Below are 13,455 nucleotides of genomic sequence, written 5' to 3'. Positions count from 1 at the left end.
AATCGCAAAGGAAAAAAGACCTTGATGTGAGTTATGTACAGATGTATTTAAACTTAGTGGACAAGACTGTTGACAAGGTTTTTTAAATAATTCCTTTTGGTGTCACTCATGCTTTGCCAGATTCTATTTGGATGCTGGTATAGGTTCTGTGCTTCTTGACTCTATAAAACAGGTATGCTTGAAATTAGCTAGGATTATGGGTCTCTCAAATGGCTTCATCATCAAACTGCTTTGTAAATTCTAAATGGTTAAAGTCAGTTATGTTGTAGTAAGATCTTCAGCCATCCATACCAGCTATCCTCTAGCATTTCTGAGCAAACCCGTCAAATTATTCCTGGTTTGAATTCCCTCGACAATATTCCCTGCTTGAACGGAAGTGCTGTACTTGTGGGGAACATGACTAGACTATATCAAACAATTGTTTTTCACGTCTAGGGCCGAGGTTTGAATCTTGTCTAACCTGATCACATCTTATGACCGCTAGCTCGAGGGCCCTACATTAATGATTTGGTACAGTTCTTGGGCTTCAGCCCAAAGCTCAAACTTGCATTAATTGGCGTCCTCATGTCAAAAGGCCACAAGATAACATGAGGAAAGGAGAAGTGCTACATTGATTCACGGGCGGTGCTCCCCAGAAGTTGGAGTGCTGTAGATTGTTCTTGGCCTGGGAGTCCTTGGCAATGACACTGGGTTCTCAAAGTGGAAGGTGTTCATTCCCCAACCCAAGGGGTAGAAGGTTAACATTTTCTTTTAACTCATAAAAGGAAATATAGTGCTTGATGAATCCCCTGATGATACATCAACAAACTGTCATCCTACTGTCATCCAGCAGTCTTGCACAGCACGTGCATTTTCTATTTCTTTAAGATTTCATTTCTCACCGAGGAGTTCTCCATGGTTGTTTCTAGCTAACATAGCAGATGTGAACTATAACCCCATGCGTTACTCCTTTCACTAAATCCCCAAGTTCATGTGTTCCTGGTTTATTAAGTACATCAAGCTGCGTGGATCCTTCTTAGTTGTTCGTGTAAAACACATTCTATGACATTTCAAATGAGCCAAGCTTATTGAAATAGATAGTAAGTGGAGAGATGGAGTGTGGTCTGGTTTTGGGTGTCAGTGCTGGACTTTAATAAGAGTAGCAGATGTAAAGACGTGAAGGTGTATCTTGCTGTGAGATCAAGGCCAGCTCAGATAGGGGTAAATGCATCCATCTTACTGTCAGAGTAGAGGAGCCATTCACTTGATTCCATCATCCTTGAACTGTTTTCCTTTCCAGACATGCTTTTCTCTGCAAATTACAACACATCAATATGATTTGAGCAGAGACCCTTTTCAATCCTTGCTCACTTCCACAAGAAGTCTGACAATATTTGCTGGACTGCAGTTTGTTAAAACTGTTTTAATACCTGATCATAAAACCTTATCACCTACGATTAACTTTTTAAACCACAGTTGTCCAATGTATTAGCCAACAGGGACAATCTATTTTTTAAAAATTAAACTGTCCCCATTGCTTATCGTGGGAGAGTCTAACAAATGGTAAAATCACAACAGGTTATAGCGTGAAATATCTCTGAAACTGTCTGAAGTCTCTATTTTCTCATCAGTCTCTGTAATTGATAATTCTGCAAACTGTCCTTCACCTTGGCCTGGCCAAGGTGACCGTCCACAGGTCCAGGCAGCGCGCAGTCGCGTGGATCATTTGACTGAACTGCATGCCCCTTTTCTGCAGCTATGTTTGCACTCGAGTGCCCAGAAGTGGGAACATTATCAGCCAGTATTCTTGGGACCTTGCATGACTGGTGGGCACCAGAGGAGTTAGAGAGCATCATCGACCCGCTGGATCATATTTTTATTTAATTTAAAAACCGAAAAGGCTGCATAAACCCTGCAGAACGGGCAGCATCTGTGGCGCGGGAAACCGGGTTAACTATTCAAGTCTGTACGGGGAGATCAATCGGGTCATCCCCGTGTGTGTCGCGTGGGTGATAACACGAGGTAAAAACTGATTGATGCCCTTCAAAGATTTGACTTGGCCTGAAATCAGCAGAACTTTTAAATAGGTAAACAATGAACTGCATAAAATAGCTAGCATGCTTAATTCGGTTTATGAGATGTTTTTGTAATTGACCCGTATGGTGATGACAAATGGTTTTGCCTGATACTGGTGGCTGTCCAGTATAAGCACGGACAGTGTACACAGTGGAGACTTGATACCATCATTGTGTACAGGATCTCAATTGTCATATTTGCACGTGCACTTTAACATTTTACTCTGGCTTTTGTAAAATGGTCAAAAAAGAAGCAGATTGGGTGAGGTTATTTTTGAGAGTGCTTTATTTTATTGGTTGTTGAATGGTGGTAGATGTTTGTTAAGAAAATACACACATATGAAGTTCATTTGTGAGTTTATGCAAAGTTTTTCCATAAAATCTTGGAACCTTACAACACAGAAGGGGACCATTTGGCTCATTGTATCTTTTCTGACGCCTTGATAGAGCTATTCAGTTAGTACCGAGGCGGCCCTGTTCTTTCCACAGGAACCTACAAAATCTTTGCTTTTCAATTGTATATCTAATCCCCTTTTGAAAGTTCCGATTGAATCTGTTTCCAACCTTTCAGGCCAGACCTTAAAAGCCCAACTTAAACAAAATGTTCTCCTCTTCTCCCTCTTTCTCTTTCTCAATTATCTTAAATATGTGCCCTTGCATTAATGAGCCACCCATTTTACTCCAACAAAATCCCGCATAATTCGGAACATCTATATTACATCCTACTGCTGCTCTGAGAACAATCCAATCTCCTCTCGTCTCTCCATGTAACTGAAGCCCCTCATCCCTAAAACAGTTGTGGCAAATCTTCTTTGCACCCTCTCCAAGGCCTTGACATCCTTTGTAAAGTGTCATGCTTAGACACAATTCAAATAGGGATCTGGCATAATCCATTAGTTTTTCTACTCTTTAGGGAGAAAACTTCATTCGCACAGGGCCAATTTTTTTAAATAAAAAACCTACAGAATAGAACGAGGCCATTCAGTCCATCAAGTCCACACCGGCCCTCTGAAACAGCACCCTACCTAGGTCCACATCCAGCAATAACTCCGTAACCCCACCTAGGGCCAACTTAGCATGGCCAATCCATCGAGCCTGCACATCTTTGGACTGTGGGAGGAAACTAGAGCACCCAGAAGAAACGCACGCAGACACGGGGAGAAAGTGCAAACTCCACACAGACAGTTATCTGAGGTCGGAATCGAACCAGGGACCCTGGCGCTGTGAGGCAGCAGTGCTAGCCACTGGGCCACCGTGCCACCCTTCAAGCAACTTTCTGGAGCCAGGTGATTCCCTGAAACCAGACAGAGCCACAGGCTGCAACTCACATAGTGCAGTGCTTAGCATGGATCTCAATGAGGAAGCCCGTGCAGGTATCCACCCTTGGTGCTGTCAGATTGCAAGGAATTATTGTTGTCCGAGTATTGTGCCATTCGGAGTGTATGCTGCAATGCAAACAAGATTTTCCCCTTATGTCCATCAAAATATCCTTTGTGCTCTTAATTGTTGCATAACTTATCCTGCCTCTGAAAACTTTGTGCATGCGAAATCCCGAGCCTTTCAAGTTCCTAACCTCCCTTTCGACTAAAATTAGTTACATGTGGCAGGAACAATGTTACTATAGACACATTGGAGGCTCGTCAAGAATTGTTCTGCAATGGTTTTCGAACCCTGTTGCTTAAAGGACATCTTTTTAAATGGATTAGTAATCACAGATCTCCATCTGAATTATAAAATTAAATAATTCTCATAATGCCTGGGTAAATTTGTATTTTGCTATCTATGTGTTAAAGCAGTATGTGATGTATACTAGTTAAATACTTAAACAGTTATCCCCTCTTGAACAAGGCTGAACTCACCTGGTGGCTACCAGCAGCCTTGGTGACAATTGGTCGACCTAGCAATCTTTCTTCCGCTCACTCTTCACCTTCCTCCATGCGTGCTCACCTCTGAGGGAGGGATGGCCAGTCCACTCAGCATGCTCCTCCCCTGCCTCCCAGCTCACAATAAGCTGGCCTCCAGCCTCCAGTCATGTGCAACCTGCACGACTGTATCACAGTCCCCCTGCACAGTCTCTATGGACCTCCACCTTGGTTTCTGTGGTTGCTAATTTGAGAGATTAAACAGTTTGTGCTTATACTCGCTGAAGTTTAAAAGAATGAGAGTTGATCTGATCGAGGTATATAAAATACTAAAAAGGATCGATAAAGTAAACGTAGACCAAATCATTCCCCCTTGTGGGGCAATCTAGAATGAGAGGTCATGGATATAGATGAGAGGCGGTAGATTTAGAACTGAGATGAGGAGGAACTACTTCTCGCAGTGGGCGGTGAATTTGTGGAACTCGTTGCCCCATAGTGCAGTGGAATCAGAGTCATTAAATGGTTTCAAGAAGATAGATATATTTCTGACTAAAAAAACAGGTTAAAGGGATATGGAGAACAGGCAGGGAGGTTGAATTGAGACCAGGAAGAGATCAACCGTGATATGATTGAATGGCAGAGCAGGTTCGAAGGGCTGAATTGCCTACTTCTGCTCCTAATTCATATGTTCCTAAATTCTGATGTATTGGGCAACAGTATTCTAAACATTTTAACTTGTGTGCTTATTTCATTCCCCCCCACGCAACCCCCACTCCCAACCCCAACACAACAGCACATAAAGAAAATGGCCTGTGATATTAAACCAGATTTTCCTGCAAGTACTGATTTGAGAGATTGACTGGGAATAGCAAGGCGAGGGAGTACTCTGTGGGGCATTTAATTAAAAAAACAGAATTTACCCTGGAAAGTAAAAGTTTGACTTTTATCCTGTTTGTGTTGGTCTTAACCATCTCGATCCAGGCTTATCCCTCACTTCAAAGTCATCACAATGCAATACTAACTGACAGTTTCCTCCCTTCAGGTATAGAGAAAGGAAATCTACAGCATTCAGGATCTATGAGTTGACATATCTGTTGTGACAGTGTTTTCACAGCTGTGACCCCTCTCTCCAGCAACACAGAGCAATATTACACCTCAGCAGAGGGCAGCGAAAGACACCGAAAATGTTATTCCCCATCATTCTCCATCCTTTTGTCATTCATTAACAGAGATCAAAGGATCGTCCCTGAGCTGACCAGTGTGACAGACAGCCAAAGTAATCGTTAGGAAAACTCCATTCAAATCAGCACTAATTCCAGAATACTTCCAACAAGCGAAGAGTTGCCATTTTAATCATGTTTTTTTTAAATGTCGCTTTCAAATGATGGCATGTGATGTTGGATGCTGTCAGAAAACTCCCCACAAGCCTAACTTCTCTCAGTTTTAACTGCTCACCCTCCGCATCTACATTGAGTGAGCCATTCTCTGCTGAGATGCAAGTGTGGGTGTTTTCTCTATCTCTGCATTTGCATGCTGGAGAGGGGAAAAAGAGCAGCTTTCCTCATATTTGACTGTCTCACAGGAAATCAACACGGATTCAGAAGAATCAAACTCCATACTTTTGCGTCCCAATTGAGAATTTGAGCAGAAACATCAGCACGCCCTGCAGGATTTTGCATCCAGGGAGAGACTTGATTAGAATCAAGAGGCCTTCATTTCTGTACTGAGGACAAGAGATCAAACGAGAGTCAGCATTAAGACAAGGAGAGGGCAATCAGATTGACACTGAATGGATGACAGGACAATGAGGAACTGAAACAAAGAAAGGTAGACTTAAATCCAAAAGCTCTCCACACAAAGCGATCCTGCAATGCCTTGCCATGGGGATCAATTGAAATAAAGACAATTGCATCTTTGAAGGGAAAAGTGGGTCAACGTCAGAGGACAAAAAGGGCTAGGAGGAGAAAGCAGGGATGTGTGATTACTTTTGGACTACCCCCGCAGAGCTGGCACATAAACAAGGGGATAAATTGTTTCCTTCTGGGCTGCAAAATTTGACATTTCTATAGAGAGAATTATCACATCTTTCAGAAACATTGCAAAGCGTTTCCCATACAATGATATACTTCTGATACACATAACTGCAGTTGTGTCGGTGAAAGCAGCAGCCATTTTACACACAGGAACATCCCATTCGGGCAGCACGGCGGCACAGTGGTTAGCACAGCTGCCTATGGCGCTGAGGACCCAGGTTCGATCCCGGCCCCGAGTCACTGTCTGTGTGGAGTTTGCACATTCTCCCCATGTCTGTGTGAGTTTCACCTCCACAACTCAAAAGATGTGCAGGGTAGGTGGATTGGCCACGCTAAATTGCCCCTTAATTGGGTACTCTAAATTTAATTTAAAAAAAGAAACATCCCATTAACGGCATAGGTGGCCAAAGAAAGTGTCATCTTAAAGTGGTCAACAAGCTGGAATTTACAGAAAACTCACTGCTCACCTTGAAACAGTGACATGGAACTTGAACACTTACCTGAAGAGACAGACACATTCTGAGGGTGGTAATTCCAACAAAACAGTACTGCCTTAACTTTACCTATCTGCTTGACGATATTATGGAAGCGATTTCACACCCACATTCGCCATCAGTGAGAATGGCGATGCAGATGCAAAATACCGCGAGAATTGGGGAACGAGATTCCCGCTGGCGAGATCTTACAGTGGATTCTCCGCCCCGCCGTGCCACATTTCAGTTTCAGCACCTCAGCGGGATGCTCCGTTAAGCCGGCCGGTCAATGGGGTTTCCCACTGTGGGGCAGCCCCATGCCGTCGGGAAACCCCTGAGCTGCCGGCAAAACAAAGCATCCCGCCGGCGGAGAATCCAGGCCCTTGTTGCCCGATTTTCCCCGCCCCTCACCGGTGCCATAGCGATATGCAGGAACCCCATGTTAATAAACGTCATTAAATTTAAATATGATGAAAGGGCGTCCTAGCCATATGTTCCCCCCCTCAATAAATATTCATGCCGAGGTTCACAACAGCTATTTAAGAACGTGAGGCAATTGAGGGGAACCTATCGGGAGGGGGGTGCCAAGTTAAGTATAGCCCCCGGGGCAGAGGGGCATGCCTGGGCAGTACTGGGGGGGGAGGGGCTTGCCTTATGTGTGTTGCGAAGTGGGGGGGGGAGGGGGGTGTTTGCCTTATATGTGTTGGTAAGGGCTGATGGTTGTGAGGGGAAGCATGGCTCCAATACTGTGGTTGTGAGAGGGGAGAGGGGGGGGAAGAGTTCCTCCGAGGGGGAGGGGGTTTGGGAATGCCCATGATCCTGCAATTGTTGGGGGGGGGGGGTCGTCCCGATGTCTTGGGGGGTAGGGTCCTCCATGTCCACAGCGGGGTTGGGCGAGTTTACTTTTAGTGTTGATCGGGGTGTCCTTTAGCAATAGCACCCTGATCTTTGTGGAGCCAGTGTTGCCAGCTCGATAAGGCCCCACCCTGCCACAGTGACGGTGCAAATCATGCCCCAGATTTTTTGTGTCAAAGTGCCAGAAAATCTGAACTGAAAACTCAGCTATGCATCTGCAGAGAAACACACTGGTTTTCAGTCAGAGCCTGACACTCGGACAAATTATGGGAAAATTCCGTCCTCTGTGTCTAAGTCCCGCCTGGAGAACTTGAACCCACAGCATTATGGCTCACAGTGCTGCCAAGTTGACATTCTTTGACACTTACTGCATGGAGTCAGCATCATTAAGACATTCTGGTCTGAGGTATCTGCTCGAGTGTGTGTTTGGAATATCTGATTGGGATGAATTTGGAAAAGAAGGGAAGAAATGAAGATAGATTTTTTTAAATCAAATATATTGGCGCAAGATAATTTACCATTTTGCATTATGTACAAGTATCAGGCAGGAAGATCATTATAAGAGCATTTTACATTATAAAATAATAGGATGCAATATATGAGGAGACAAGTTGGCTCTTGCCAGCTCTCTGTAAAGCAATCCAGCTCGGCCTACTCCCCTCCTTTTCTGCTGAGCCCTGCAAATCGTTTCCTTCAACTACTTATCTGACTTCCCTTGTGAAAGCCATGGCTGAAGGTGCCTCCAACCCACTCTCAGGCAGCGCATTCCACATACTAACCACTCGCTCCTTTAAAAACAATTCCTTCATGTTGTTGTTGTTGTTGACTCTTTTGCCAGTTGCCTTAAATCTGGGCGCTGTGGTTCTAGACCCTCTTGCCAATGGGATAGTTTATCTTGGCCTGGACCCCTGATGGTTTTGAGCACCTCAAGCAAATATCCTCGCAGCCTTCTCTCTGCTCTAAGGAGATCAGTGACACCTCTCCAATCTCCAATCTATCCTTGTACCAAAGCCCCTCATCCCTGGAACTGTTATTTCCTGCAAAGCTCTAAAGCCTTGGCAGGCTTCCCAAAATGCTGTGTTGAGGACAGGGCAAAATAATTCACTTGCAGCATAAGCAGTGTTTCAAAGAGGTTCATCATAACTTTGTTCTTTTTGAACTCAATGGGCTCAATTTTCCTGGCCCTGTAGTGACATACTTGGAGGCAGTGATTTGAGGAAAATAGAGGGAAGTTGCACCAGAATGCCTCCCCGATGCATCCCCAGCACCGGGAAGCCTTGCTGGCCTGGGAAGTGGAACGGCATACCTCTCCAAGCAGGCAGCAGCTAATTTACATAGTTAAAGCTCAAACAGGATGCCTCCTTGGCATTTTGTCAACAGCAAAGAAGCTCCATTGTGTCTGGAGGATACCAGCTCAATGGAGGCGGTTTCCCATTTCCCAGAAATGGCTCCAAGCAGTCGATCAGTCCAATGAATTTTTGATTGAAATCTATGACTCCGAGGGACCCTCCATGTTGAGATCCCCCCTTGAGGTCTCCAACCTGCCTCAGCAGCACCCATTTCTCCTGGTGGTCTAGAGATGCTGGTCCTTTGCTTCAGAATAATGGAAGCTTACCCCCACCCATAATAAGATGATTTGAAACGGTTGTACTGCGGCAAGTGTGAGTTCAGGATCCCCATTTGTTCCCGATGTTCGGATCCTAAAGCCCACGGAAAAATTCCGTCCTATATCTCTATTTATAAGACTTGGAATCCCGAATACCATATCAAGCATTTTCTCAATCTGTCCTACCACCTACAATGAATTCAGATGCATGCAACAACAGTAAATTAAAAAACTAGAAAATGTGCCTGGAGAAAAAAACATTCTGAAAATTAGAAATCTTTCTATAGACTGAGCTTGGAGGTTCGATTCCTAAACTCATTTCCTGAAGCAAAAAGCTTCATTTCCTTAATGATGTGAATTGACCATTCTCCAGAAGTAAGAAAATTCTTTCTTCCACTATTTTCCATAACCCAGCCTGCGAGGATTTCATAAAATTCCTTGGTGCAAACTTTTTTTAAAATTACATATTTAATTCATAAATTAAGCTTGTGAAATGCAACTTTCAGTACATGTTTCAAAGCCCACGGCACAAATAAGCTCAGATGCCCATATCGGTTTAGTACCAAGAGTAATTGAGGCCAGATCAGATACAGTTCCATGTTTCATCATCTTATCTCCTTTTACAATCCTACAGAGATGAAAAAACATCTATTTCCCTGAGAAAAACAGTGCTAATTTTCCCTCACAGTCCTAGACAAGTTAAAAATTCAACTCCCCTTCAAAATCCAGGGCAGAGAGAAAAGTGTCAGCTTCCTTCAAAATCCTACAATAGCCAAGAGCTCCCTTCACAATCCTACACAAAGACAAAAACATCTAGCTTTTTCACCAGTCCTAGAAAACTCAAAAACTCCTTTCACAATCCTACATGGAGAAAAGTGTACTCAGCTAGTTTGACAATCATAATGCAGAATTAAGTCTTTATTGTGACACTACACTTTATGATTCCAGTACAAGTGCAGCATATAGAATCTCACTCTCATTTCTTTTACAAATTCCACCACGGGACTGTAAATAGCATGCATACTAATAAATCATAGGAAAGCAAAGATACATACATGTAATAGCAGCAAAACAACATGGAGCCAGCAAAATGCACTCATTCCTTCTCAATCCTTTCTAATCATCCTGTTATCGTGGTTATCCTGTGCTTTTCGGCTCTTCTCATTGTCTTATTACCATGGTTGTATAGTCCTCACAAATGCTTTCTATTCCACATTAACCAATTGACCCAGCTGACATATTCCAGAACATCAGACATGGCTGAGTGACTATCATACATTCTGTAATGCTCTTTTTGTTGAAAAGATAGCCTTGCCTTCTAACCCAACACTGTTTTAACTCATCGTGTGCTAGTCCCACGACATCGAGATACTCTGGTCATATCATTCCCACAGCCCGCTCCCTTCAGAATCCTACAAGGACACTCAACTTGCTTCACAATCCTATACAAATGAAAGAACACTCAATTCCTTTCATAATCCGACAAGGGATGAGAGCATTCAGCTCTATGCATCCTTATACACGGAGAAGAGCACTTCCATCCGTTCATAGTTCGCCAGGAATCGGAGCACTTAGTTAGATTCATAGTTCCATACAAGAACAAGAACATCCTGTTCCTTTCACAATTCTACAGAGCAATAAGAGCACTTGACTTATTTTGGATAAAGTTTAGCAATGGTTTAATCAAACTCTGATCAGGACTGGTCCAATCAACGAAATGGTTTGTGAGCAAGTGTCTCCAAGATGTCATTCTACCTTATCAATTAAATCCCGAATTGAAAAACAAATTGAACATTGTAGCAGCCCATAAGGAAACCTTGGAAACAAATAGTGACATTGAAAATGGACTAATTCTCTTTATAGTGGTTTTTAAATATAAAAGATGGCAAAGGTAGCCATTGGAATGTAATTAGTTCTAAGCACTCTAAAGATTATGATTGAGGAAACTAATGGACAATTTAAAACAGTGGGAAGGATTTCTGTGCCTCTAAATGTGGGCGGCCACCTTCTGAATGCGAGACCAGAGAGATACTAAGTCAAGCTGAAAGCTGCCTTCATTGAATTTTACTCAGGGTAAATGTTCTTTTCACCAATATCTCCAGTTGGTGTCTTCATTGGCAACAAGAAATAAAACTAAGTAAGGTAATGTAGGAAGGAAGGAAAATGAGAGGGTACTTCAGGTAAACAGCACTCACCAAACCCAGCAGCAGCTTATCCTTCTACGTCAGGTGAGAATAGGGAGGGGGTTTGAAAAATAGCACAAAAAGAAAGCAAAGACATTATGATATAAGAACATATAAGAACATAAGAACTAGGAGCAGGAGTAGGCCATCTGGCCCCTCGAGCCTGCTCCGCCATTCAATTAGATCATGGCTGATCTTTTGTGGACTCAGCTCCACTTTCCGGCCTGAACACCATAACCCTTAATCCCTTTATTCTTCAAAAAACTATCTATCTTTACCTTAAAAACATGTAATGAAGGAGCCTCAACTGCTTCACTGGGCAAGGAATTCCATAGATTCACAACCCTTTGGGTGAAGAAGTTCCTCCTAAACTCAGTCCTAAATCTACTTCCCCTTATTTTGAGGCTATGCCCCCTAGTTCTGCTGTCACCCGCCAGTGGAAACAACCTGCCCGCATCTATCCTATCTATTCCCTTCATAATTTTAAATGTTTCTATAAGATCCCCCCTCATCCTTCTAAATTCCAACGAGTACAGTCCCAGTCTACTCAACCTCTCCTCATAATCCAACCCCTTCAGCTCTGGGATTAACCTAGTGAATCTCCTCTGCACACCCTCCAGCGCCAGTACGTCCTTTCTCAAGTAAGGAGACCAAAACTGAACACAATACTCCAGGTGTGGCCGTACTAACACCTTATACAATTGCAACATAACCTCCCTAGTCTTAAACTCCATCCCTCTAGCAATGAAGGACAAAATTCCATTTGCCTTCTTAATCACCTGTTGCACTATAAGACCATATAAGACCATAAGACATAGGAGCAGAATCAGGCCATTTGGGCCATCGAGTCTGAATCTGCCATTCAATCACGGCAGATATATTTCTCATCCCCATTTTCCTGCCTTCTCCCCATAACCCCCTGACCCCCTTATTAATCAAGTACCTATCTATCTCTGTCTTAAAGACACTCAGTGATTTGGCCTCCACAGCCTTCTGTGGCAAAGAGTTCCACAGATTCAACATCCTCTGGATGAAGAAATTCCTCCTCATCTCTGTTTTAAAGGATTGTCCGTTCAGTCTGAGGCTGTGTACTCGTGTTCTAGTTTTTCCGACAAGTGGAAACATCCTCTCCATGCCCACTCTATCCAGGCCTCGCAGTATCCTGTAAATTTTCATAAGATCCCCCCTCATCCTTCTAAACTCTAACAAGTACAGACCCAGAGTCCTCAACCATTCCTCATATGACAAACTCTTCATTCGAGGGATCATTCTTGTGGACCTCCTCTGGGCCAATTCCAAGGCCAGTACATCCTTCCTTAGATACGGAGCCCAAAACTGCGCACAATATTCCAAATGGGGTCTGACCATAGCCTTATACAGCCTCAGAAATACATCTCTACTCTTGTATTCTAGCCCTCTTAATATGTATGCTAAGATTGCATTTGCCTTCCTAACTGCTGACTGAACCTGCACATTAACCTGAAGAGAATCTTGAACTAGGGCTCCTAAGTTCCTTTGGACTTAGCCTTTTCCCATTTAGAAAATAGTCAATGCATCTAATCTTTCTACCAAAGTGCATAACCTCACACTTTTCCACATTGCATTCCATCTGCCCATTCTTTGCATCCCTGCTTCCTCAATTCTACCTGTCCCTCTGAAGATAGAAAGGAAAAATGAGAAAGAAAGAGTGCGGAAAATAAATAGAGAGATAAGACTAAGAAGGGAGATCAAGAACCAGAAAAATAGAGAAGAGGGGAGGAAGAAAGTGCGCATGAGAGGAAGGAAAGATTAAGGGCACGATTTAACCAAATGGGAACTATGTCACATAGCAAGTGCTTTTAGCCACATGTTTCCCGGAGCTCACAGCGCCGAGAAACACAACGCTATCTAGCGTGACTCCTGTTCGAGATAGGGCCTCAGCGGGGAACGAGCAGCCGAGGCTATACTTCCTCCCATTTCCTGCACTGAGAAGCCTCGCTCGCCGAGATTCCCCAGTGCAGGGAGAGATCGGGACGCCATTTCTAAATGGTGTCCCAATCTCTCGAGCCACCGACGCGACTTCCAAACCGCCCCCTCCCCCAAAGCGCCAACTCACTGTAAGGGAGTCCCTGGGCACCCCTCATCCTTCCACACCCATGAAGGGCACCCCATTTGCCCAATACCCAGGGCTTGTGGGGGTGGGGCTTCGGGGGTTGCATCAGGAGCTTGAGAAATCAGTATTGGGAAAAATGCTAGAATCTATTATAAAGGATCCAATAAATGGACTCTTGGATAATAATAATCTGATTGGGCATAGTCAGCGTGGATTCATGTTTGAGAAATCATGTTTGATGAACGTTTTGGAGATTTATGAGGATGTTACACCAGACCTGATGAGGGAGAGTCAGTG

Source organism: Scyliorhinus canicula, chromosome 11, assembly GCF_902713615.1.
Source record: "Scyliorhinus canicula chromosome 11, sScyCan1.1, whole genome shotgun sequence".
Taxonomy (NCBI): domain Eukaryota; kingdom Metazoa; phylum Chordata; class Chondrichthyes; order Carcharhiniformes; family Scyliorhinidae; genus Scyliorhinus; species Scyliorhinus canicula.
The sequence above is the reverse complement of the archived record's forward strand: the minus strand, read 5'-3'. Positions refer to the sequence as shown.